Here is a 25,020-nt window from a genome sequence, read left to right as displayed (position 1 = left end):
AAAGCCGAAAAACCGAGTCCTTGTGCCTTTTCCCAGTTCTCCCCCATCTCTGCTGGGTGCTGTGCAAAGGCTGGAGGTGAGCGGCCCCTTCTGATCACAGCACTGTGAAAGTGCTGACCCATTTCTGGGAGAATTATCAATGTCCCCCCACTGCAGCCTCCAGAGTATCCACCAGGTTCCTAATACTCGTGGCACAGCTGCCCCTGCCTTCAGAGGGGTTAGACCAGCTGGAGATGCTCAGGAAAGCATCTCTGATGCTGAATGGGTTTAATTCACTGCAGAAGTAAGAGATGAATCGCTGTACCTTTGTATCACACCAGTTTCCTCAGGCAGACAAAACCTAAGGCAGTCGCCTGATTTTTCATAGCTATTTCTCATCCCCGTGACAGCACGTGGGACATGGATATAGATGTCACAAAAAAAGCCACCTGACCCCAGCCCTCTCTGTTAAAGCCCAACACGCCTGTCTTAGTCTGATCAAGCTTTTTCCTGAGGGGGATGTTGGCAAAAATATTCTCCAGAGGCTCATTCGCTCCCTCTCTATCAGTGCAAACCCAGAGAGATTCCCAGCTCTTCTCAGAGGAAAATGTAAGCTTGCACTAAAGGGTTTCTGCAGGACCTACCTTGTAAGTGAAACGAGATTAGTAACAAAGTTTTTGCCTTTTTTTTTTTTTTTTTTTTAATTTCAAGTGAAAGAAAGAGTGTGACAAGGAACCAGGAGTGTGTCTGCTATGGAATATTCCTGCAGTACTTGGGGCTGTGGTTTATTTTACTAGTGGTGACTAGTTCAAGCCACATTTAGTCAATAAATATGAGATATGAGGTCACTCCGCCATTTAGCTGTTACCCTGTCTACATATTTCACAGCTGGGTAGTAACCTTTTAACTAGCGTCTACCTCGGTGGGGAGTCTCCATAAAAAAAGAGCCAGGATCCATTGGTCGTGGTGGGGGATCAAGGCATAGGAGCACCACGGAGATTTCTGAGGAGGCTGAGTGGGAGAAAGGGGAAGCTTGGGGCTTCGCTTTTCGCCTTTTTTCCCTGGTTTCCAGTGACATAGCACCCAGCCGAGGCACAGGAGCCCCCGAGCTGGCCTTGCATCTCCACGCAGATAACGGGTGATGAAGCAGCACATCCCGCGCACTGAGCTTTACAGCAAGTTTCCCCATCTTTCATATGAAAATGGGCCAAAAGACAGACTTCCTCCAGTTTCCAGCTTTACACAACAAACTTACCCAAGTCAAACATTTTCAAGGGGTTAGTTTTTGCTTTTATCCACATCTTACAGGATTTAGCAGAAATTCAGCTTTAAAGGTTAATTCTCCCCTATCCGAGTCTGTAGCTTCTCCTCGCTGCCTTTGCTTTGGGGTGAGGAGGACACCTCCCTGAGCTGGTAACTCAGGGTTAAGTCGGGTTAAGACGGAGCATCCCCAAGTCCGTCATTAAATCTTTACACCAGCACAACGTCGCAATGAGAGCAAACTTTCTGTGATGGCCCCAAGTGTAACTGGGAAGAGAAGCCGCATCCCCTGCCCTGCCCTTGCTCTGATTTGAAACCTCCGAGGTTTCAAGTAAGGGGATCTTCTGTAATCCTGCTCCGTGCCCATCCTGCTCCAGCGGTGGCACGGTCCCACCGAGGGCTCGGCAACCCACAAGAAAGCAGTGAGCATGAGAAGGGACACGGGCCAAGTCCCCTGGCCTGGCTCCGGCAAGGTGTTTAGGTATCTAACAGAAATGAAATGCATGGGTGGATATGGCGAGAAGTGGGCAGGGAAGGGAAAGCAAACCCGCGAGTAAAAGAGGCCATGTGAGGGAAGGCAGCTGTGGACCAGAGCGTGGAGCTGCCCTGCCCATCGTGCTGGCGTACGTGTGCTGGAGACGAACGGAGACCCAGGACCTCAGCTGGCCTCATCCCTCCCTGCAAACTCCTCTACCTGCAACGCAACCGCCAACAGCAACCCCAGGGAAGGGGGGAGGTGATGTGCCCGCCCTGCGGAGCAAGGTGCTAGAGAGCCCCTTCCAAGCATTGCACACAGTCTCCAAGAGGCGAGCCAGGAAAGCAGGAGCTCGGCGCTGCTGGCAGGGCCACAGCGATGGCTGGGGTGAGCGCCCGGCTCCTGCCCTCGGCACGCCGGGAATCCCTGCCTGGCTCTCCCTCCCCGACGTCACGGCCGAGGCTCAGCACCAGCAGACGCGGCTCCGGCGCCGGGAGACGAGGCCGACTCCTCCCAGCTCAGCTGGAGCCTCCAACATCAGAACCTCTTCTGTCAGCCGCCTTTTATAGGGCTATAAAACCGCAAGTTCATGTACGAGTCTGTCAGACGTTGGCTGGCACCAGCCTCTGCCACCTTCATCACCACCTCCCCGGCTCCTGGACGCACAACAGTCCCTGCTCCCTCCACCACCTCCATCTCCAAAACCACCGCCCCAGGACCAGTACACCTCAGATGGACAAGCGGACGTGGAAAGATGGACGTGCAGCAATGCCAGCTCAGGTGGACATGCCCAAGCAAAACATGGTACGAGCGAGGCAACGAGATGCCCTTTATTTGGAGGCTCCCCATCCTAATAACGCTCGGTGGCATCAACAACCCCTGCACCATCAGCACGGGACACCCGCCCGCCCGCCCCTGCCCACCACCCCCCGCGCAGCCCCAGACCCTCGCGGCAGGTTGGGGACAGGCGGCTGCGCCACACGCTATTATCGGACGCCACTAATAACGTGTACACTTGTAATGCTGGGCCCGGCGACAAGAATAACATGAAATAACGCTGCACCCACCCACTGAGAACACCAAGTGTGTCACACTCCTCTGTGTCATGTGTTTAAAAATATCTCTACTGACGGCCTTTTTTTTTCTTCTTCTTTCTTTCCCCTTTTCTTTTCGTATTTATTTATATTTTTTGAGTGCCTAACTTGGCCAGGTGGAAAAAGTTTGCATCAGCGCCGAAGCAGAGATGGTGACGGGTGTCTGCTTGTTTTACGTTAAATGGGAGGGGGGGAAAAAAAAAAAAAAAGTTTGCAATTACATGTTCTTTGCGGAGAGGTGTGGCCATTGGCAGGGAGAGAGGTTTCAGCCTAAACCGCACAGACAGATGCTCAGGGAGGTGGCTTTCGTGGCCAGTGGAAATACACAAACAGGGGCAGCCTGCAGCTGAGATTTTATGGGAGCGAAGGGATTAGAAGCTAATTGAAAGGCTGAGGAAGAATTCGGTCCTCCTGAGGGCTTCCGCTCGGTGTTAGTCACTTTGCCCAAAGCTGCGTAAGAAGTTGGCAGCCCCCGGTGACAGCGCTCGGGTCCCCATCGGGATCTGCGGGGACTCGCTCCGGGCTCAGGATTCTGTTGGAATGGGAATGGTGGCTCTGGCCATCCCGAGCAGCAGGTCCCTGTCGCAGGGTAAAGCTGCCTGAGCCTCCACTAGCCAAAACCCACAACGCACTGAGGTTCGTGCCCTGCATAAACACTTTTCCTACCCTTTCAGTGGCTGTGATATTTTTTTTCCCCCCAAAAAAATAAGTGTTGAGGTTATATTTAAATCGTCAATATGCATAGTTAGCTTTCAATCCAAAGCATCCCCCAACGGAGGCATCTGGGAGCAAGGCGTATTTGGAGAACAGCCAAAAGCAAACAAGTCAAATAATGGGTCAAATCACAGGCGTAAGGGGAATTTTGCCAGCTGAGAATCAGGGGCTTAAGGCAAGGTTGAAGGAATTGGGCAGGCTGGGAAATAATGGCAGCGGAGGAGAGAGGAAAAAACCACAATTTTTTGGTAAAATACAGGCTGAATCCCTCTATGTTACCCTTGTCTGGCCTACCAGCCTTGCCAAAATGACTTTAAATAAAACCAAGAACAATTACACTTTTAACGGGTACACCCTTACGCTGAAGACAGGACGAGCCGGAGCAGAGCGAGCAATGCCATGTGTGTAGCTGGAGGAGGCTTCGCTTCTTTTCCCGTGAAATTCCTGGTGCCCCAGGACAATAAAAGACTATTCTATTGTCTTTTATAAACCTTCCCAGAATTAGTCACCCATTTTTTGTCTTTTCCTTTTGCACGGTTTCCAGATTCATAGAAACCTTAGTTTTTTTTCCCCTTCCCAACCTCCCAGTCTCACGCTTCAGACGTTTGGGCTTCAACCCATCACACAACCATTCCTGCAAATGTTATCTCCCAGGTACAAGAACGTCCTTTCTACTGCTGATGCTGTTGATGCCCATCACAAGAAAACCTACTGGAAATTGCTGCTTGAAACAGTCCCAACTTAAATTATTACATTATGCTATGTTAGGTTTTGAGGTTTGTTTGTTGTTTTTTGTTTTTTTTTAAACCAGATAAAAGCACAGCCACACAACAACCAGCTAAAAGTGCTTCAGCGATGCTGATGGCACTACATGGGGTATGCCAAGCCGTGGGATGCATGATATGGCTGTAGCTGCTGGCAGCAAACTCATCCTTGGACCCTCCGGAGCTGCGTCTGGAGCCTGGCTCCACCAGAACACCTAAATTCACAATGCTGACACCACTCGGTTTTGCCCAACGAGGCGTAAAAGCATCAAGAGCCGGACAGTGCTGTTTCTGCCATCTCTTCAGCCTAATTTAATCGTTCAGAAAAATAGGTTTTGAGCTATTTTTGATTCTTTTTCCAGGATGGGAAAAGGATAAAAACAATGCAATGGGAGGCCCCGAGCTTAAAATCTCTCCCCTTAATTTTTTTTCCCGTCTTGCTTTCTTCCACGACAGCAGCCTGAGACACCAAATCAAATTGCTGGCCTAACGCGCAGCTGCTGCAGGGTAGGAAAAAAGCAATTGAGCGGTGCCTACGATTGCCATGTTGTGGCTTTCGGGAGGCTCGGCTGCCGAGCTAATTTGGTGCAGTTTCCTGTTTTTCTAGAGCAGATAGAGGGAGAGAAGGGAGATGCGGCTGATCTGAGCGGCCGGAGCTCGCAGCTCGTGTGCTCCTGGGCTGAGAAGCTCCGTGCAGGGCGCTGAGAGCCCTGGCTCAAGCCCACGGTTAATACCGCACCCAAAGCGGTTCGGCTGTGAAAAGCAACTCGTGCACTAACTACCAGCTGGCTCTCGCGACTGGAAGCCACGGGACGGGGTTTGATTCGATTGCTCGGCAGCAGTTTGGGTTTGCAGCATGGACCGCAGAGGGTCCGCCAGCTCGGAGCTTGCACAAGCCCTTCCAGCCCTCAATGGGCATCGCCGAGGTCCCTCAGGCTCCGAAACCACAGAGTCTACGATGCTTAAGCCTGACACACAAGCATTAACTCCATCGTTATTCTCCAAGGACAATAACGGCATACATACCAAAACTCCCCAAAGCCTCTGCAAAACACACACAAACCCAAGTGCGTATGCATATAAATACGTGCATACACACACTACATAGATACTCGTGTTAAGAATATATAACATACACACGTGCATTGTAAAGACTGCAACTTCCAGGCTGCTACTGTATTTTAAGGAGCCAACTAATGGACAGTGAGACTCACTTGGCACCGTGAGCGCAGAGCCTCAGGCAGGCGTTACAGCCTCGTGCCAGCCTCGGCGACAGTTCTCCCAAGATCTGCCCCCAGGATCTTTGAATCAAGGAAATGCCACTTATAAACAAGCTTCTCTGGGGGACCCCGCCTAAAGGGGCCTCGCTCAAATATCTGCCCACCTCCCTTCACCCGGCGCATCTGTGCAAATAAACAGGAGCCACTTCAAGCAGCAGCTGGCCCGTCCACACGAGGCAGGGGCTCATGCCTCACCAGCAACAGTGAGAACGCTGTACGTGCCACAGCCCCTTGTTTGAACATCTGCTGTCCCTAATAGGGACCGGCAAAGAACAGCACATGCCGACTCCTGACACGGATGGCGATGGATGGATCTTAAAAACGCGTTTCATCATCTGCACCGGGAAGGGTTTCACCGCGGCCAGTTGGTCCCACCACCAGCACAACACCCACCGTCCCAGATCGTGTGACGCTGCAGCCGGGAACTTCAAAAAGGACAGGATTATTGTCTAATTGGATTTCTGGTCTCAATTAGGGCAGGAGGGAAACCAAATGCGAAGCTGACATGGAAAGCTTCAAACATCTGTAACAACAAGTGGCTAATTTACAACGTACCCACCTAGGAGCGTGCAAGCAGGATGCAGACCTTCCTCCCGAGGTGACCAGGGACTCACCTGCCCCTAAATGAGCCCGTGGATACTGCAGATCACTAAGGACCAAATATAATCAAATGTCACCTCCCTTCCCCGCAGCATCGCGGTGACGGGGATGGTACCTGGAGGAGCGGGTTCAGCAGGTGATCTCTGACTCCTTCCCGACATGGGCTCAGCCACGGGAGACACGCGGGATTGAAGGGGGCAGCACCCCTGCAGCTTGTTTGAGAAACCTCAGGAAACTCAAATCGGTTTCACCTTGAAATCAAACAGAGATTAGGGCCTAACAAGCAGCTAAAGCAAAGTAATGGCCCGGGCCACATGTTGCAGATCAGATGCCATGTGAGGCTAATTATTGCAGCCCAGAGGTTAGAATGGCTGCTCAAGCATTTCCACATGGGCCTCGAGAGCCGGCCCTGGCAGCACCGAGAAATAACCGAGCGAGTCAATAGAGAGGTACCAACGGCGGGTGGGCAGAGCTGGGCAGGGAGAGGCAAAGCCCGGGCAGGGGTGAGCCGGGGCAGCCCCTGCAGCCAAAGCAGCTCCTGGTGTGGCCGTGCCGCGCTGTGCCTCCCCAGCACCGTCCATCAGAGGACCCCAGAGATCTGTAGGCACATCCAGGCTCATCCTGCTCCTTTGTATTGCTGAGGCAAAGCAGCGCCGGCAGCAACCCTGTGTGCACAGGACACGTGTCCCCGTCCCTCCCCTCCCAGCACAGGGACAGGAGGAGATGGGAGTGGGACATGTCCCACATCACCCAGTTAACTGGCGCTGGGCTCTGCCGACCAAACCACCGGTGGTGGCACGACCACCTCTTGCACGAGACAGCACCCACTGAGAGGCCACGGGCTTCCCTCCAGTGGCTAAAATCCAATGGCCACCTATGGCTTTCAAAATCCCTGCTCCTGGGAAATAAACCCTGGGAATAGCCAGGCTTCGCGCTCCGACTCTCCCTCTGCTGGCTGCTGGGCCGTGGCCACCACGCACCCCTCGCTGCCGGGACCCCCCGGCACAGCCCGGCAACCCCAGAGCCCCTTCCCGCACACCACTGACAGCCATGTCCGCCCCGGGGTGGGTCCGCTCCATCGGGCCCACCCTGACTCTTCAAATGCAAAAGCACCCTCTGCATCCCCGCACGGCAGCTTTTCCCTCCCTGCGCTCCAAAGGGGATCGTGCCCGGAGCCGGGGGATGAGCCCCCTTGTCCTTCCCATGGGAAGAGGCTCCAGGAGCCTGGGGCTCGCTCTGCCAGCGCTGCCCTCCCCTCTGCGAGAGCAGGAGGTGCGCGCCATACTAACATTTCCCTTCAGGGCCCCCGATTACGTTGTTTAACTATATCTTGCCAGCTGATACAAAATTCGGGTTTGCATGCGTTTGCATGCATTTGCATGGCACGTTTACACACCCGTAGGGCTAAATTCCACTTTGAGAGCGCGCCGTAGACGCAGTAACCCCAGTGGCTCCACATGATCCCCCTCCTACCTTGGCACCACAAGGCTGAGGGCCGTGCTCCCAGGGAGGGAGTAGGAATTATATTAACATTTAGGGTGACAAACTCCTCCATCACACTGCGCACCATGCTGATGCCATAGAAAAACGCATGATGCTTTCCCCCCCGCCCCCCCCCCAAAAAAAAGGCCAGTTTCTTGCTGAGCCGTTCACCAGCATCCTCAGAGCCTATGTTAATATTTGGGGTGACAAACGCCTCCATCACGCTGCGCGCCGTGCTGATGCCATGGAACAATGCATGATGCGGGGGGGGGTTTCCCCAAAAAAATGTCCCTGGGCCATTCACCGGCATCCTCAGAGCCGCCGGGCCGTGGCGCCGTGGCTGGGGGGTGCACGGGCTCTGTGCGGCCGCAGCGGGGGGAGCCCGGCCGCGGCATGCTGCGCAACCGCTGCTTATTTATGACACAGGTTATAATGATCAGCTGCAGCCACGGAGGAACTCCCAGCAATTTCCACCCTCAAGTAGACACAGGTTTTCAGCACCGGCTATTTTTGCTGCCCACAAGTATTTTCATTCAGCTGGTTCAAAATCAGGGCTGTAACCGTAGCAGGCTGGATGCTGAGTGGGCGCGAGCAGCTCCTGCTCCCTCTAAAACCAAGGGAGATGCTGCCATTCTCACCCACACGGCGTGAGATTATCGCTTGGCCCTTTCCCAGAGGGGCTTCCAAACTGGTTTTTCCTTTCTGCTGAGCAATCTGGAATTTGACTTTCCTCCACCAAGCGTTTTCCTCGGCGGTAGATGTGGGGACAGAGGGTTCAGCACAATGTTTTTTAATGCTGCTGCTCAAGAAGGGCTGGAAGCGAGCCTCGGGATTTGGAGTGCCTCGGCAGCAGGGTTGAGAAATGAAACCCCGGCGGTCACCGCGCTCTCTCCTAGAGCGAGGCAAAAAATTAAACCAAATCTCATGGCGATGGCACAAATAGCAAACAGAGTGGAAAGAACAAATGCTTCGGAGAAAAAATAAAACAAACCACAAGGGCTGCGATCAAAGTGGTTCTAGAAAATGGATGCAGTTTAAGCATGTGATTCAGAGAGTCTTGTCTGAGAGTCAGAGGTTCAAATACTATTGCCTCCAATTTAAATCATTTTTAAAAGAAGTGCAAAAGAAAGGTGATGAAAGGGCCCTAACGTTGTTCCCTGGTCGGAAAAACACAGCCCACTTGTGCACTGTGGTAAAGTTTTGCATTTTGGCTAGACATCGCGTGCAGGGCTGAGCTGGAGCCTTTGCTTATTTTTAAAAATTGAAGTCACTGGTGATCCACGGACGGAGAAAATGCTTTTTCCTTTGAGGAAGATGCCGTAGGAGCAGCATCTTCCAGAGGAAGGGGGCAGAGCCCCTCGTGGGAGGTCCAGGGGGGCCATCGCATGCATGCGTACCCTTCCAGTCCAACAACACATGGGTGAAGACCAGACCTTGGACTGCCACCTCCTCCTGCTCACTGGCTAAGGCCTGCCATTGACCATAGGATGGTTTGGGTTGGAAGGGACCTTCAAAGATCATCTAGTCCAACCCACCCTGGGCAGGGCCGTCTTCCACTAGAGCAGGCTGCTCCAAGCCCCATCCAACCTGGCCTTGAACACTTCCAATGATGCGGCATCCACAACTTCTCTGGGCAACCTGTGCCAGCATCTCACCACCCTCAGACTAAAACATTTCTTCTTTTTATCCCATCTAAAACAAATCATAACCGTGCTCCTCTCTCCGCCCCTGCTTTGGAGCTTTGCTCAAGAACATCAGAACTGCTCCCAGGTGGACAATGGCAGGCAGACAGTTCCCCCTCCAGCACGCAGACCTGCAGCTCAGCCGTGTCTCTGCAAGGACTGGGACACACGCGTGCTGGGATGGGGATGCCCAGACACATGCCGTAGCTCTCACGGCACCCTGGGTTTGGGTAAAATCACTCAGTGGCAAAGCTATCCCCATCCCTGGGCACGCAGGATCCGAGCGACCCTGATCCTCACCCCCTCGAGGCACCGGCAGCAGGTTTTGACGTACCCACCCTGGCTCCCAGCCTTGCCTGGGATTCCTGGTAGGGAAGGCTGAACCCTGCGCGTTTTCCCAGATAAATACGCCGGGCTTTAGGGGGTTTACTCTATGGAGGCCCTTTGCTGCGGCCCGCCTCCTCTGACCAGACACTGGAAGTGCCGCGGCACCGCGTGCCAGCACAGCGCATCAGCCTTGGAAGCGTGGTCCTCCTTGGGGTCCGGGACCACACTGTCACCATCCTCATGGGGAGATGATGGAGAGCCAGCCCGCTGCAGGATCCAGCTCATGGTGGTGCAACCATCGCGGTGAAGTCGGGGTTCACCTCGCAGGACCTGAGGTCCCACACCAGCCCCTGCCGCCCCCCGCAGAGCCCCTTCTCCGACAGCACGGGGACACAGCCAGGCAGAACCCCATCACCCCCCAAAGAGGATGGAAAAGCCGGGCACGGGCGTCCACAGACAACAGCAGAGGGAACAGCCACTTCACCGATGGAAACTGCTTTGCACTCACGTTAAAAAAAGAAAAAAAAAGCGGGGAGAGGAAACGTGCTTGGGTTTTTCCTGCACTATTCATGCACCTAGACAGCTCCTGCACCAAGCTGGGCTGGATAACCTCCCCCGAGAACGGATCGCTCCTGTCCCTGCACTGAATCCTAGATTTTAAGCTCGCATGAGCTATTATTATCATCCACCTCCTTTGCAACCCAGGCCAGAGACTTTCACTGCTGTATCAAAACAACAACTTCTAGTTAAGCCTGCCAAAATCCTTCTAAGTGGATGTTCTCTCTGTATTTTAAAGGAGGAGAGAAATGCAAAATAAACACCTTTCATTACAACAGCCTTGTGGATTTGGGGTGTCGGTGTGCGTGTATACGCTTGTACTGAAAGATAAGTTTAACAATTGTGTGATTTCTTCTTTTTTTTTTTTTTTTTTAAACTCCCCTCCTGCTTATGCAGTGAGTTACTAATATCCTGATTGGAACCAGATTTGCATGAATTAGAAGTCGAAATTGGAGCAGCAACTGCTGTGCAGAGGATGTAAAGGGAATAAAATGAATGGGGTATTAACCTTCAACCACTGAATATTAATCAGTGTTTCACAAAAAAGAAAATAGAGAGGCTGCCACACTAAATATTTTTAGCATTTATTGACGGGCTTGATTTCCTCTCTCTTTTAGACTTTTTGCTTCCAATCAGGGACCATAAAAAAAAATCACACAGAAGGTGGAGAAGGCTAAAGAGGGGGAAGGGGTGAAGAAAAAAAAAATAAAAAAATAAAGATCATCCATTTTCTTAAATGCTGGATGATATTTGTGAGTTATGCAACACCGAAACCCATCTAACAAGCGGAGTACCTTATCCCACAACTGCTCGGTTCAAAGGCTCGTTTCGCCAAGTCCCAAACCAAACAGAAATCTACCCTGAAGTACAGCGAAGCCTTCGGAAATGAATGCACGATAAAGAAATAAACTTCTTAAAAGCTAAACTTCCCGTGTGCTGAAAGGTAAAATGCAGTTGAAAATCAGCCTAATAAAAGAACTGGCTCATTAAATGAAGATTTTTATATTATTTTTTTTTTGCCCAGCGTGCTCCAGTGCAGTTCATAAAATAGCTCCGTGGAGAACAAAACGTAAAAGCTTACCGAAATGTCCCTTGACGTGGTGACATCTCCATCGCGCTGGAAACGCCTCGGCCTGAGAGGAAAAGCCGCGTCCCCCAGGTCCCTGCTCAGCTCCAAGGACAACGGCTGAACTGGGATCTGAATGGGGACTTCTCCTGGCGTTAGCAGCAATGGCCGTGTTTCTCCTCAGGGTGCTACGGGGTGGTGTTACGGGGTGGGTCGGGCTGTGGGGAGCTCGGGCTGGGTGGCTGCTGGGACCGAGACCGGGAGCGGGGGCTCCTTGGGGACCAGGGCTCGCAGCCCCTCGCACCCCCCCGCCCCCGAGACCGCTGGCAGGGAAACACATCAAATTGCATTGACCAAACCATGTCATCCCGGCGTTTTCTCACAAAAAACGTCGAAAACAATGAAAAAAATGCACAAGTGGAAAACTACAGAGCCTCTTCTTTTGCCATTTCTCCCCTGAAAAATGTGGCACGGGTGGATTTTGAAGCCAGATGTCCCTTGAAATCTCTTTTCAGCAGAGACAATTCCCTCCCTCCCAAACACTGCTGCCCTTCTCCTCAATGCACCTTTGCAAAACAGAATTCATTTGTTTTCATTAACTTCTTATCAAGTTACCTGGATTTGTTTCAATACTCAGAATGTATTAGAGAAAGGGAGAGAGAAAACAGTGGTAGGTTTTCAGGAAATAGCAAGTTCTTTTTCACTGAGATAGAAATCATTTGGCAAGCCACAGTGAAATACTTCTAGGTTCCAGAAGAAAGCAAGGGGGGGAAAAAGCAAGCAAGGAAAGGGAAGATGCTAATGAACTGCAGCGGAGAGAAAAATAAAGCTTAAAAGAAAATTTAAAAAAAAAAAAAAGAAAAAAAAGAAAAAAAGAAAAGAAACTCAATGTTGGTCATACATCCACATCCAGCCGACCCACAGAGGGAAACTGCAGCGTGTCTCTAAGTCACTAGATAAGGACCTACCTTCCTTTCTTGGGGAATGGTTAAGGATAGGTGGCGTTAAAGTCCCAGAAATAACCAGCATTTAGACCTTTTTTTGCCAACAAAACCCCAGGCACCAGGTCAGCAAAAATTTTAGGGGCATGCTTCCCTTCTGCCTTAGCAAGACGAGAGCCCAGCAGGTACCTGTGACGGCGTAAATAGCAATAAACACGCCTAACTTTAGCACGCGCTTAAGTGCTTTCTTCTTCAATGGCATTAACTGTGCTGAAGCTGTGCTAGACTCCTTCATTTGGTGCTCTAAAAATCTCACAACATCCCAAAAACCACTGGGTTTGCCTTAATGCCTGTCCTTCTGCAGCTGAGCAGAAGCTACCAAGAGTTAGACCGACACAATGAAGAATCGGGTCCGACAGGTTGGGACGAGGTGTCACCAGTCCCGCAGGGCAGCTGGAACTGGGTAAATACCAAAATGTTCGTCCCAGGAGAGCCCAGCACCTCGGCAGCCGCCTCCCAGCACTCCCAGGAACACAGTAAGGATCAACCCTGCACGTGCACACCTGGGCTGATGTGTATTTTCCAGGTTTAAACACATCTAAGTAGCAAATCTGAGTTATTCCATATTCTCAGGCCTTTAGCGCTCGCTCAGCTTCTTTCCTGGGGAGGAAAGGGGGATTTTTTTTTTTTTTTTTTTTGCTTTCTTTCTTTGCATTTTCTCAGAAACAAGGCTGCATTCTAATTATTTGCATTTACAGGCTGCATAATGGAAACGCGATCCCTCCTCTAACCTTTATCATCTGTTTCTTATCTTCAGGGCTGCACAGTCCCCTTAACTCTTAGCGCACAGGGAGACATTTCAAAGCACTTCTGCTCCGAGGAGAGACGCAGTGGGATGGGAAGGAGGAAGAGGCATCAGCCCCAACCCACACGTGTATCGTGGGGGAAACAGGGAGAGGGCTGTCTCCTCCCACCCCTATTTCTGCTGGCACAACATCCCCAGGAGATCATAGAATCATGGACTGGTTAGAATTTGAAGGGATCTTAAAGACCATCTGGTTCCAGCCCACACACCTCCCACCAGCCCAGGCTGCTCCAAGCCCCGTCCAGCCTGGCCTTGAACCCCTCCAGGGATGGGGCAGCCACAGCTTCTCTGGGCAACCTGGGCCAGGGGCTCACCACCACCATAGTGAAAAATTTCTTCCTGAGATCTCATCTAAATCTACCCTCTTCCAGCTTGAAGCCATTACCCCTCATCCTACATGGACACCTCATGCGTAAAACGTCCCTTCTCCAGCTTTCTTGTAGACTGCCTTCAGATACTGGCAGGCCACTATAAGGTCTCCCCGGAGCCTTCTCTTCTCCAGGCTGAACCCCCGCAGCTCTCTCAGCCTGTCCTTGCAGCAGAGGGGCTCCAGCCCTCCCAGCATCTTCGTGGCCCTCCTCCTTCTCATGGACCCAGTCCAACAGGTCCACGTCCTTCCTGTGCCGAGGACTCCAACGCTGGACACAGCATTGCAGGGGGGGTCTCCCCAGAGAGGAGCAGAGGGGCAGAATCCCCTCCCTCGCCCTGCTGGCCACGCTGCTGGGGACATAGCCCAGGATATGTGCTGGCTGCTGCGTTCACACGGGCTGGATGGCTCTACCAGTACAGGTACAGCAGCACCTCACCCTTACCCTCTCTCAGCATCCTCAACATGGACCGTCAGCGGCAGGACAGTGCGATGTGCCTCAGGGGATGTTTCTGGATGGTGGAGCACGGAACAGAAGGCGGCTGTTGACACCGTCTATCAGACACGCATTGAATTAATCTCTGTTCTGCCCAGCCCTTTGCACCAGAGGCTACAGCAGCGCAAGGAGCAGGGCGCGAAGAAGCGCGAAAACGCAGCAGGAGGGCGCCCGCAGAGGCGCCCGGTCACCTCGCGTTGCAGTTGGCGACGCTGGTCCGGCCGCAGCCGGCAGCAGCACTCCCAGAGCAGTCTGGCAAGTGATGAGCATTTCTGCAGAGCTAAAAGTTTAATCGCTTGTTTAGATCTTAAATAAGCCATACGCCTGAAAAAAACATCTTTCTGCAGCAAGTGTCTTCGGTCAGACGTTTGTATATATAGCCCCTTTGAGCCACACGTTAATTGTAGGTTGCTATAAAAAAGTTTTTTCCCCTTGCACATTTTAAATCTGTCAGTTTTGATTTCCATCACATGCTCCTAATGCGAAACGTCCCGGGGACTCTCTCGGCGTGGAGTGGGGCTCATCCCAAGCTGTTACTCCTGTGCCGGGAGGGGAGGAACCTCCTTTGAAGTCCTCCCGGTGATTCATGTCCCAGTCCTTCCTGTCCCCTCCCCGGGAGAGGTTCCCGGTTCCCGGGGCTGACCTGACCTCCTCCTCCCCGGCTCGGGCAGGGAAGATCAAGTGACCTTCCCAAATCCCAGGTCAAGGAGGAAAGCCTTCCTGCGCCGCCCAGCCTTCGGCGGCGAGGGGACCCAAGTCTTCCAGTTCTACACCAGAACTGGGTTGGATTTAAGCGCGTGGGAAGACAACCTGTTTCAGCCTTACAAATACTCTGGGAGGTTTTTTCATCCGAGAGCGATCTATTAGGAACTTTTTCAGACCTAAGTTCAAGGAGTTTCATCAGTGATTACAAACAAAAGCCTTATTTCATTGGCATCCGTGAATTTCCATGCCGCATCTTGCTTTGATAATAGAAGAGTGCCAGCTGGATTTTTTTTTTCCTGTTTCTCTTTCTTCTTTTTTTTTTTTTTTTGTTTAAAACAGTCTGTATTGCTTTTTAAACCATTATCCTCTGCACGTGGTTCAGCCTTTTACAAAAACAAAACAAAACAAAAAATCCCTAGGTGTGAGAAGATTAAAGATTTTGAGATCTGGACATTTTCAAATCAGAAACACATGTTTAAAATAAATCGGGCTGGCAGACAGCCACCGCTTTTAAAAGCCAAAGAGCCGTTGCATTAAAAGGATGCCCCGAAAGCCTGAAGAGAACAAGAGCATCAGCGGTTCCCTCCACCCCGCTGGCAGAGCGGTTTGGACACACTGCAGAGGGTTTTGTCATATATCTCCATGGTCTGTGCTGTCTCCTACCTACATGGATGTCACAACTGGTTTTCACCCAGCCCTAGCGATTTCTGTGTGCGTGCCCTCAGTCCATCCATCCCCAAAACTTCAGTGTGCTCAATCCCCTCTGAGAAGACCTCAAAGCCCAACCTCTTTCCTGCATGGCCCAAATCAGCTTCCCCCAAGATCTCCGGGGGGAAATTGCAAGGACAAAGGCTACAAAAGCCCCAGTCTCACCTGAATTCGTCAGGCAAACGAGACAACCATCCTGCAAAGGTCAATGGAATGGCCAGAGCCCCCTCCGCTCCCATGAATGAAGACCACATGCCTGCAGGGCCATCAGGAGGAAGCGGCCAAAGCTGAAGAAGAGCGTTGCTGGATCCAAGTCTCCCGGCTCGGCCAGGGAGCTGCAAACAGGCAGGAGGAGATGGCTACAAGCTGCCTCTTCTGCCCCTTCCCACCTGCTTTCTGCCTGCAATATCCAAGGGGCGCATCAGCGCTTGGACTAGCTCATCTCCCAGCCAAGACCCAGACCATGAAAATATACATGCTAAACCAACAAGATCTCCAGTCCAGTCCTTGATTTAGGCCAAATATACATCATCTCACCAGCAGCAACCACTGTACAGTACCAGGGACCCTGAGCTATCTTGAATTTCCTGGCATGAGTGCTGAGCAGAACCTAGCACGGCCGAAACGCCTGCCCAAAAGGGTCCATTGCAGCTGGGATGGAGCTGCAAACTGCCGAGCATCCAAAATATCCAAGTTTCTTCCTACACAACAAGGTAGATGCATTTCCAACAAGCAGGAGAACATGCCAGAAAGTGTACCAGGCACTTTGCTCACCACCACTCAATTTTCTTACTCCTGATGTTTTCCTAGTTATTAGCAGAAGAACCATCTAGAGCAGGATTCTGGGTTTTGGAGACCCAATTGATGAGGAGAAAACAAGAATGAACACAATTACCTTGCTGTGATGGTCAGAACCTGCTTTCATGGAATAATATTCTTCGTCCTGCAGTTGTTTATAGGGTCTTTAACTCTTCCCTTTTTATAGGGGGGGTCTGAAATCTATTTTATTAGGGGAAAAAGATTTGAGTGTATTAGGCAAAGTGCCAGTAGCCATGGTAACCGCGGATTTTTCCATCTTCATTACAAGTTCAAGTAAAACCTTCATATAAAATCTAAATGAAAGGGTACATTATAAGTCCATTTTGAAATGTTTGCCTGGAAGTAAAACTTTGGACTGCATCCTTTTTTCTCCGCTGAACATTCTGGTTCTACGCGGAACACATTTTTCAAGTCAGATTTTTGTTTTCTTTCAAATTTTATTCCGTTTGCTCATACAGGGTGGGTCGTCTAGTGGTTAGAGCAAGGCATCAAGGCAACTGGTTTCCAGTCTCAGTCTGTTCCTGATCGGTCAGGGAGTGTTCCCAATTTTATCCAGGTGACTTGGGCAAATCCTGTCAGCTCTAAAAATCTTTTTCTTTTTTCTTCCTTACCAATATAGCAATGATGATAATTCCTGTCCTGAGATTGCACCACGATTCACTCCTTAGCGTTGATAAAGAAGTCGCTCCCCAAAACAGTAGCTCATCTCTTCCACTGCATTTTCTCCTGGGTCTGGAAGGCAGACTGAAAGGTTAAGGAGAGGTAGTGGTTAGAGGCATGAATTGTCAGTTTTATTTTCAAAGACTTGATTAGGAAACACGAAATTAGACCTCCTGGTGTAGATACTGACACAATGTTGTTCCAGGAGATGCTCAACATACTTAGACAATCCTTTGGTGCCAGCTGAGCGGATTAATTCTTGCACTGTGTCATCTTAAAGTGCTCTGGTTTCACCCAGTCTGGGGAGGAGGCAAATTCTGCAGCTGCTTTTCATTTCTGGGCACCATCTCACCTGGGGCCAGAAAGCCACAATCATTGTGAGGACTTCCTTCTCAAACAGTCCCCTCCAGTGTCCAGAGCTCAGCAGCTTCTCTAAGGCTGAATCAGGAGGAGGAATTTCCTCTCCAGCCTCTGCCCAGTCCATGCAACGCAGCCCACCCCTGGGGACCCTGTGGAGCACCTGGTACTTTGGTTTTCCCAAGGTCTTGAGACCTTCTCCATGGCCCGTTCTCAAGGCTACAGAAACATATGGGCTGAGGCACTGTTGGGAAGGAGAATTTGTAGGAAAATCTCTGAACTAATCCCCTTGTATTTCAGCCCATAGTTGGGTACCGTTGATGGCCAGAGCTGGTTTGGGCTCAACCCCTGTGCCATGGCTACAGCGCATTTTGCCTGTGCATGGGCTGCGGGTGAGTCAAACTGGCATTTCCAGTACTTAAAGGGAACGCTGGGGAGAGACTCTATCAGGGAAGGGAGCCATAGGACAAGGGGCAATGGTTTTAAACTGAAAGAGGGGAGATTGAGATGAGATCTGAGGAAGAAATTCTTTGCTGTGAGGGGGGTGAGCCCCTGGCCCAGGGTGCCCAGAGAAGCTGTGGCTGCCCCATCCCTGGAGGGGTTCAAGGCCAGGTTGGACGGGGCTTGGAGCAACCTGGGCTGGTGGGAGGTGTCCCTGCTCAGGGCAGGGGATGGCACCTGGTGATCTTTAAGGTCCCTTCCAACCCGAACCAGTCTGTGATCCTATGACCCAGTGCTTCGTCCTGGCTCTGGGCCAGCTGCAAACCTGGCTGCAAATGCTGGGGGCACAACTCCCACCCGCTCACACTAAAAACGGCACTTACCTACTCAACCGGGGTTTTATCAGAGCAGCCCCTTGGCCCATGCATTACATAGGGTGCAGCATCGGCTCACAGTGGGACAACTTTTACCCCTCAAGAACCACCACGTGTGTTTCGGGGGGGGCTGGAGGATGCTGGCAGGGATGCCAGCAGTCAAGGCGAGGGGACATGCCACGCTACGTGCCAAGAGCTGCACACAGCAGACGGGGCAATAGGGAGCCAGGCAGCCCTCCCTCGGCACTCCTCGCCGGGCAGGGGCAGGGCACAGCCCAGCCTTTAGAGCTTTTCATCCTCTCTAATGATGCTGGAAAACATTTTCCACATCTGCCATTAGACTGAAAGGAGACCCTGCTCCTGTTGAATCTGATTTCCCTTCTGCTCTGTTACAGTTAAAACTACAACCTGCTGCCTCCTGGCCGGGCACGTTTCGGGGAGGGCAGGGGGGGGGGTTACAAACGGCGTGGGGGTTTTCTTTTTTCGATACATCCTTCCTTCCGCTCTTCGCAATCAATTAGTCGGCAAAGACTTCCGAAAAGCTCTTTCCTCCCTAACCTTTCGCAGCCTGTTGCGATAATGACTCTGGAGAGCTCGACCTGGGCCTTTGCGTGGGGTTCGTTACCTTCCCGGGGCAGCGGAAGGTGACCTTCATCACTCCCTCCTCTTCCTTTCCTACCCCTGCAGCTCGGATGGTCTCAGGGAGGAGGAGGAGGGGTTGAAGCTGCCTCACTCCCCGCAGACAGAGTTTCTCTCCAGTGTCATTTCTGCAATCAAAAGTCAGAGGGTGGTTCTAGAGATAAAATAGACCCTGGGAGGTGGAAGGGGGGTGCCCTTAAAAATAACGATTATGATTTTGCATACCTTGAATCAAGGCATCAAGAGATGGAGGGAAAAGGGCCTTTCTGGTTTTAATTTGTAATTTCTTTCTCCCTCTCTCACGAGGCACGCTGCTTTCCGGCAACCATGCTCCAAGCTGCGGCAGCTTCCCCCCAGAAAACACGGTTACAACTGCAGCAATTCACTTTGCCAGCAGCAGCGGGGTTTTTTTTCGGTCCCTCCGTGATGCAAACACACAGGTAGGACGTACTCGCAGAAGTTTTGCCTGGCACCTGCAGCTGCTTTCACAGCCCATCCGCCTGGGGATGGCGGATCGTGGGCTTTTCAAGCAACACCTCGTACAAAAGCATCCCTGCTCCACAGGGCAGCTTTGTGCTGGCTCCCGCGCAGGGGGGAAGGACCCTGGGTGCGTCCTGGGACAAGCGCATCCCGCTCAGCACCCACAAGGTCTTCCCCAGAGCCCTGGCAATACTCCCCAAATCTGGCAATTCCCTCTCCCAGTGCACCACCATCACAACCTCCCTTGTCCTCCACTGCTCACAATATTCCCCTCCCCGGAGCTGCGCTCCCGCCGTGCCGCAGGTGACACTGCAGTGGTTTACTGACTCACATCGCTGTCCCCGAAGAGGAAGTTTTATGGCTAATTTTTCCTCCTGTCACCGGCAGGATAAATGAGGGAGCCGCCTCCACCGCAGCACTGCTGCCCACGGAGCAGCTGCACGTGGGGAGATACAGCAAAGGCAGAAAAATAGCTGCTAAAACCCATGATCGGGACCACGCAACCCACTAAATTCAACACTTTAAACATATCATCCCGAGACAGTCACAGCTGCAGCAATTAAGTTGCTTCTTCAAATACAAAGTGACTCCCTCAGGTGGGGAAAAAAAAGAGCATTTTTTTAAAGTAACTGCTGAAATCAGGTGATGTGGGAGGTGTTTTTCTCCCCGAGCATCACCTGTGCCAGGAGGGTGCCCGCAGCCACCTGTGCTTCAGCTCCTCCGTGGCTCGGCATCACTCCGTGGCTCGGCTGCCCCCGCAGCACCTCGCGCCCCGCTCACCACCCACCCCAAAGGCGCTGCAGGGAATGACCACGGGCTCTCGCCCGCTGGTGGCGCGTAACCGAAACCAGCCTGTTCAGACCCAGCCGAGAGCGACTGGAACCACTTTGAGGCGAGAAGCCCATTACTGAGTTATAAACCTCTCCCATCCTCCACGGGAGCCTTTCATAGGGCCAGCTCGAAAAATAACAACTCAGACCCATGTGGTGCGAGGGAGAGAATACGGTGTCTCCAGGTAACAAATATTTGCTTCTTTCGCTATTGTTCTAGCCATAAAATGGATTTATTAAAACAAATCCAAATTCGATTTCGCTTGAATTAAATATGAATGTGCCCCCTTGCTTCCCACTGGGCGTTCCTTAATATTTTTTAAGCTACAAAGTCAGAGTCGAGTGCGTACGGTACAGAAGGCTCTTGAAGGCTAAAATAGCCCGGCTTCGTTGGCATCGATGCATTAGCATCGATTTACATTAAGTAAAGATTGGGCATATGGTGCATATGTGCAGGCGGCGAGTCAGCACGAAGAGGTCTCGGCACGGGCAGGTTTTCTCCCCGACTGAAAGGCACCCGGTGTCCCTCGGTGCGTGGACTGCATCCCCGATGCTCTTTCGCATCGGCTCTGCGCAGCAAGGGCAATAGGAAGAACCAAACTTCCGAGCCACTACTGTAAAACAAAGCCTTTTTTGTCCTCACCATCTCTAGTTTTGCAAAAATTCCCCAATTTTTGTTCTTATAACTTTCCCCTCCCTGGCCCTGAGGGAGACCGGGGGAAGCTGCTCTCGGTAAGCCGGAGCCGAGCAGAGCCGAGCCCGTGGTGCGGCAGCAATGCCACGCTGACAGCAGAGACAGGCTGATCCCATGGGAACACGCTGCCTGCCCTCCCTGGATTCCCAGAAAACACCTGAAACCTGCAAAATTCCACGTTTTGCTTCCCCATTTGCTCTGCTTGAACTGGCTCCACCAGCCTCTCACCCTGCTCCAGCAACACCCTTTGGAGGGATGGGATTCCCTTTCACGTAATCAAGAGGATTAAAAATCAAAATTTTTCATCGCGGCTAGTCATTAATAAGCCCAGGATGGATCCATGCAGGGCCATGGATCTGCCTGAGACTGGGATAACAGCTACGACTCGGAGAACTTCATAACCTTAGGACAAAAAGTCCATCACTGGTCTTTTAGGATCATTGCTTTTCTGCTGCTTCTCCCATGAAATCTCATCTCTGGCCACTAGAAGCAGGAGAGAAAGTCAAAAGACAAGCAGAGGACACGGTTCCCACTGCTTTGCCCCCTCCCCTGCCCAAAATCTAATAAAGATGATTAAATTACATGTCTTTTCCTCCCATTGAAATCACCGCACACTGCTCGAATATTAGAGCTCAGGAAATAAGGCACGACAACTTCCCTCGTGAAACTTAAGAAGGCAGAGCAGGGGTCTGGAGAGACGGGCCTGCACGACTGGGCTGCTCTAATTAAGAAATCACCCCGCTGCGCAGAACCTAATCTAAATAAAATAGAAAAAGGAACTTAAGTTCAAAACGCTGCCTCGCCGCTCGCCCCCCTTCCCGCCAGCCCACCTCCCCCCCGTAAGGAACCCATCCAACTCACAGGGAGTTTTTCTCTCCTGCTCCCTCTCGGAGGGTGAGGTAGGATCACACAGAGCCCTGTGTGTGCTTGGGGTGGCCACCTTCCAAAGGAAAAATACACCAGCCATGTATGGCAAAAGGCAGCTTTTTTTTTTATTGGTGATTTTTTTTTTTTATTTTTTTTTTTAAATGATACTTGGCCTGCTGCTTGCTAAGGAGGGGGGCGGGAAAGACCTCCGACGATTACATTGTTGGGATGGCTGGTCAAAACTGGTTTGGGACAGAAAATTGGAGGTTAGGTTATGCTTCCCCCTCCCCTGAAAAAGTTTCGGCCTTTCGTGGAAAAATGTTGAAAAAATGAATATTAAAACTAAAAAAAAAAACACCCATTTTTTTTTAATGATAGAATTTTAAAACAAAATATTTAAGCCAAAAGTCTCAGCTGATTTGACCATTCACCATTGTGCCTCTGAGAATTTCCTTACGTTGCCATCCACCCTGACGGATCAGATTCCCCAGATGAAACAAACCTCCCCTGAACAAACATCCCCACCTCCCACGTGCCAGCGCGGGGATCGCCGTCCCACCAGCCCCTCAGCCTGGACCAGAGTCTCGACCATCATCTCCTGCTTGTCCAGGTTCTCCTCCAGCCCTGTTCTCCTCTTCTCCCCATCACTCCCTTGCCCTACGCACCCGCGGTATCTCCCCCCTCTCCAGTTTGGAGAAGGTGTCCCACCATCTGCTACGGCCGCTCGCGCCATCAGCTCCTCACATTCATGAATTTCACGAGCATGAAGTTACCGTGTGAATGGCTATTTAAAAGCTCAGGCACAGTGAGATTTATAGAGATAAACAGAGGAGCACAGACATTCCCATGTATGTTTTAAAAAAGCACTTACCTGCTTAAAAGGGAAAGTGCTGCTACTTGAAGGTTTCCTGGCCAGACCTGAAAAGTAAATCAAACAAACACTATTTGCATTTATTCATAATTCCCAGCAGATTGTTGTTCTAGCAGCTTTTGACTTCAGTGGAGTTAATGAGATGGTGCCAGCAGAGGACCACGCTGGCTGAAGGTGTCTCCTAAAGACATCAGGGATGGGACAAGACCAGAACACCAAAACCAAACCCCCCAGTCTGAATTGTGCAGGTAGGAACCAGCCGAACAGTCGTGTGGATTGAGAAACCCAAACTAGAGGACATCTCCTTTCCTTCTCCACGGGACGTGATGCAATGCTGTCAAGCATCGCAGACGCAAGCACACACGAGGGCTGCCATGGCCAGCATGTCATTTAATCTCGGAAAGAACCAGAGCTACGCAAGGGAGAGGAGGGCAGAGCGCTGTGCTGACCACCCAAGGGGGTTCACCACCTGCAAGATCGCACCTACAGTACCGTGTCCAGTCTTGGGCCCCCCTGTACAAGACAGACATGGACATACTGGCTTGATTCCAGCAGAAGACACCGAGATGGTGGAGAGCTGGGGACAGGCCGAGAAAACTGGGTTTGATCAGCCTCAGAAAGGAAGGGGGTGAATCTTATTGCTGTCTTCAACTGCTTAATTGGAGGGTACAGAGAAGATCGAGCCTGGTTGCTCTTGCACGGGACACAAGACAATGGTCACAGGCAGGAACACAGAGCATTAGGACAAATTGTTCTCAGCGTCAGGGGGGTCAGACACCGGAACAGGGATCCAGAGAGGTGGTGGGATCTCCAGCCTTGGAGATATTCAGACCTTGACAGGACGTGCACTGAGCAAACCAATGCGGTTGGCCCTGCTTTGAGTGGGGTTGGACGGGAGACCTGCAGAGGTCCTTTCCAGCTGAAATTACCTGCGGTTCTGCATCTCTCCACACACACACCCCCCTCACCACTGCTCCCAAGTGTCCTTCCAGCCTGCACATGCCCCAGGCCTCTGGAGGGGCTCAGCGTGCTCCCAGACCCTCCCAGACGTATCAGTCTCGCAATTCCTTTTCAAACAGTAAAACCATTTCTCCAGAACTCGGCTAAAGCATTAACACTCCCGTTTCACTTTCTTTTATGATAGCCTCGGGCTACTGCCAGCCAGCTTCCCCTCGCCACCCAACCCACTCCGCAGCAGCTCCCTCAGCTTTCTAACAGTGCTGCCTGTTCTCCAATGGGGGGAAAAACAAAAAAGGAAAAAAAAAAAAGGTAAATAAATACGCTGCAGGAGAAGAAGATTGGAGTTATTGGCCAACAGAAAATGGCAATGAGCCAGCACGAGTCCTCAGGTCCGCACTGCGCCCACCCCCATGCACTGGTCATGAGTCCAACCTGCTTCAGCCAGACCAGGACGGCAGGGCTCTCGGCTGGTTATCTGCCGTGTTCGTGCCCGTTCTTCATCCCTCTGGCTATAAAGGGGAAAAATAGGGACTGGAATGGAGTCTGGTGGGTTTTCTCCCTTCTGCGGTCTCTGCCGTTTTCCACAGGGCTTTGCAGAAGTCCCACAGCTGATCCTCTGACTCGGTTTCTCCCCTGTAAACCAGAAGACAGTTGTTTTAACTTTACTGGGCGTTGTAAGAATGAAACCCGCTCGCAAAGTATCAGGGGAGGGATGCTCACTGTTATATACAGGGAAAAATAAACTCCTGCCAACATCTGCTGCCCAGTGGGGAGGCGTTATCACCCCCCCGTCAACCACCCCCCAGGGAACCCCTGACTCATCCAGGGACACTGCTCCGAGATTGCATTACGATTTCTCCTCGGTGGGATACGCTGGAAGGTTGCGATGCATTGCACTGGGGAAGCAGCACCGAGCAGATAACGTACTCCTGCCCTGAAGAGCTGATGGCCTGGGTGGGTTTTAAGTCAGGGAGTGTGATGACAGACGATTTCTCAGCTTAGTGCTGCATGCGATATTTTATCAGATAGGGTGTCACAGGCATCCTTTGCATCTGCTTCTTTCTCTTTTTTTTTTTTTTTAATAAAACCAACAGGAGGTTGGCTTTATTAACATCTACCAACAACAAACTCAAGGGAAGTTGGTTCTTTCCTCCACCTCCGATTCATTCGCTACCAATTTCTGTTCACTTCCGAGCAGATCCTTGATATCTAGCACGATGCGGTGTCGCTGCCTGGGACACCTCAGTAACCATAATTTCATTGCAGCCATTTCAGCGAATACATCGACACTTACCACACAGACCCTGCCCTCCTTCCCTATCCTGCCACTACTGGAAGTAATCATAATTAGCATAATTCTCATCGAATAGGCGGGGAACTGAGGCAGAGACACACGTTAAGTAATTTGCCACAGTTGAAAAGCATAAGCAGAAATGGAAAACGTTTCTTTTGAACCTAAGCCTGTTTTTAAGCCCCAGGCCAGGCTTTCGTAGGTGCCCACAGTCACCCCTCCACTCTGCTAACGAGGACACGCGTTTCGAACCACCTTAACCTCACCCCATTTTGCAGAAAGAGGTAACACAAAGTGCAGCACTGAGAGGCGTCACCACTGGGTAAACCCCGGGGAACGCACGTCAGAAGGAAAGAAAAAAATATGCAAAATCT

General features: G+C 51.5%; 1 long non-coding RNA gene across 1 annotated transcript; it reads right to left on the bottom strand.

The window, feature by feature from the left end:
• Positions 1–21,746: 21,746 nt before the first annotated feature.
• Positions 21,747–24,664, bottom strand: LOC141751284 (uncharacterized). The gene is made up of 3 exons (XR_012589941.1): positions 23,788–24,664; positions 22,396–22,442; positions 21,747–21,766 (listed from the first exon to the last, which is right to left on the bottom strand). It is a non-coding gene; the product is annotated as an uncharacterized LOC141751284 (long non-coding RNA).
• Between the last annotated feature and the right edge of the window lie 356 nt (positions 24,665–25,020).

This window comes from Larus michahellis, chromosome 14, assembly GCF_964199755.1.
Source record: "Larus michahellis chromosome 14, bLarMic1.1, whole genome shotgun sequence".
Classification (NCBI taxonomy): domain Eukaryota; kingdom Metazoa; phylum Chordata; class Aves; order Charadriiformes; family Laridae; genus Larus; species Larus michahellis.
The sequence above is the reverse complement of the archived record's forward strand: the minus strand, read 5'-3'. Positions and strand labels throughout refer to the sequence as shown.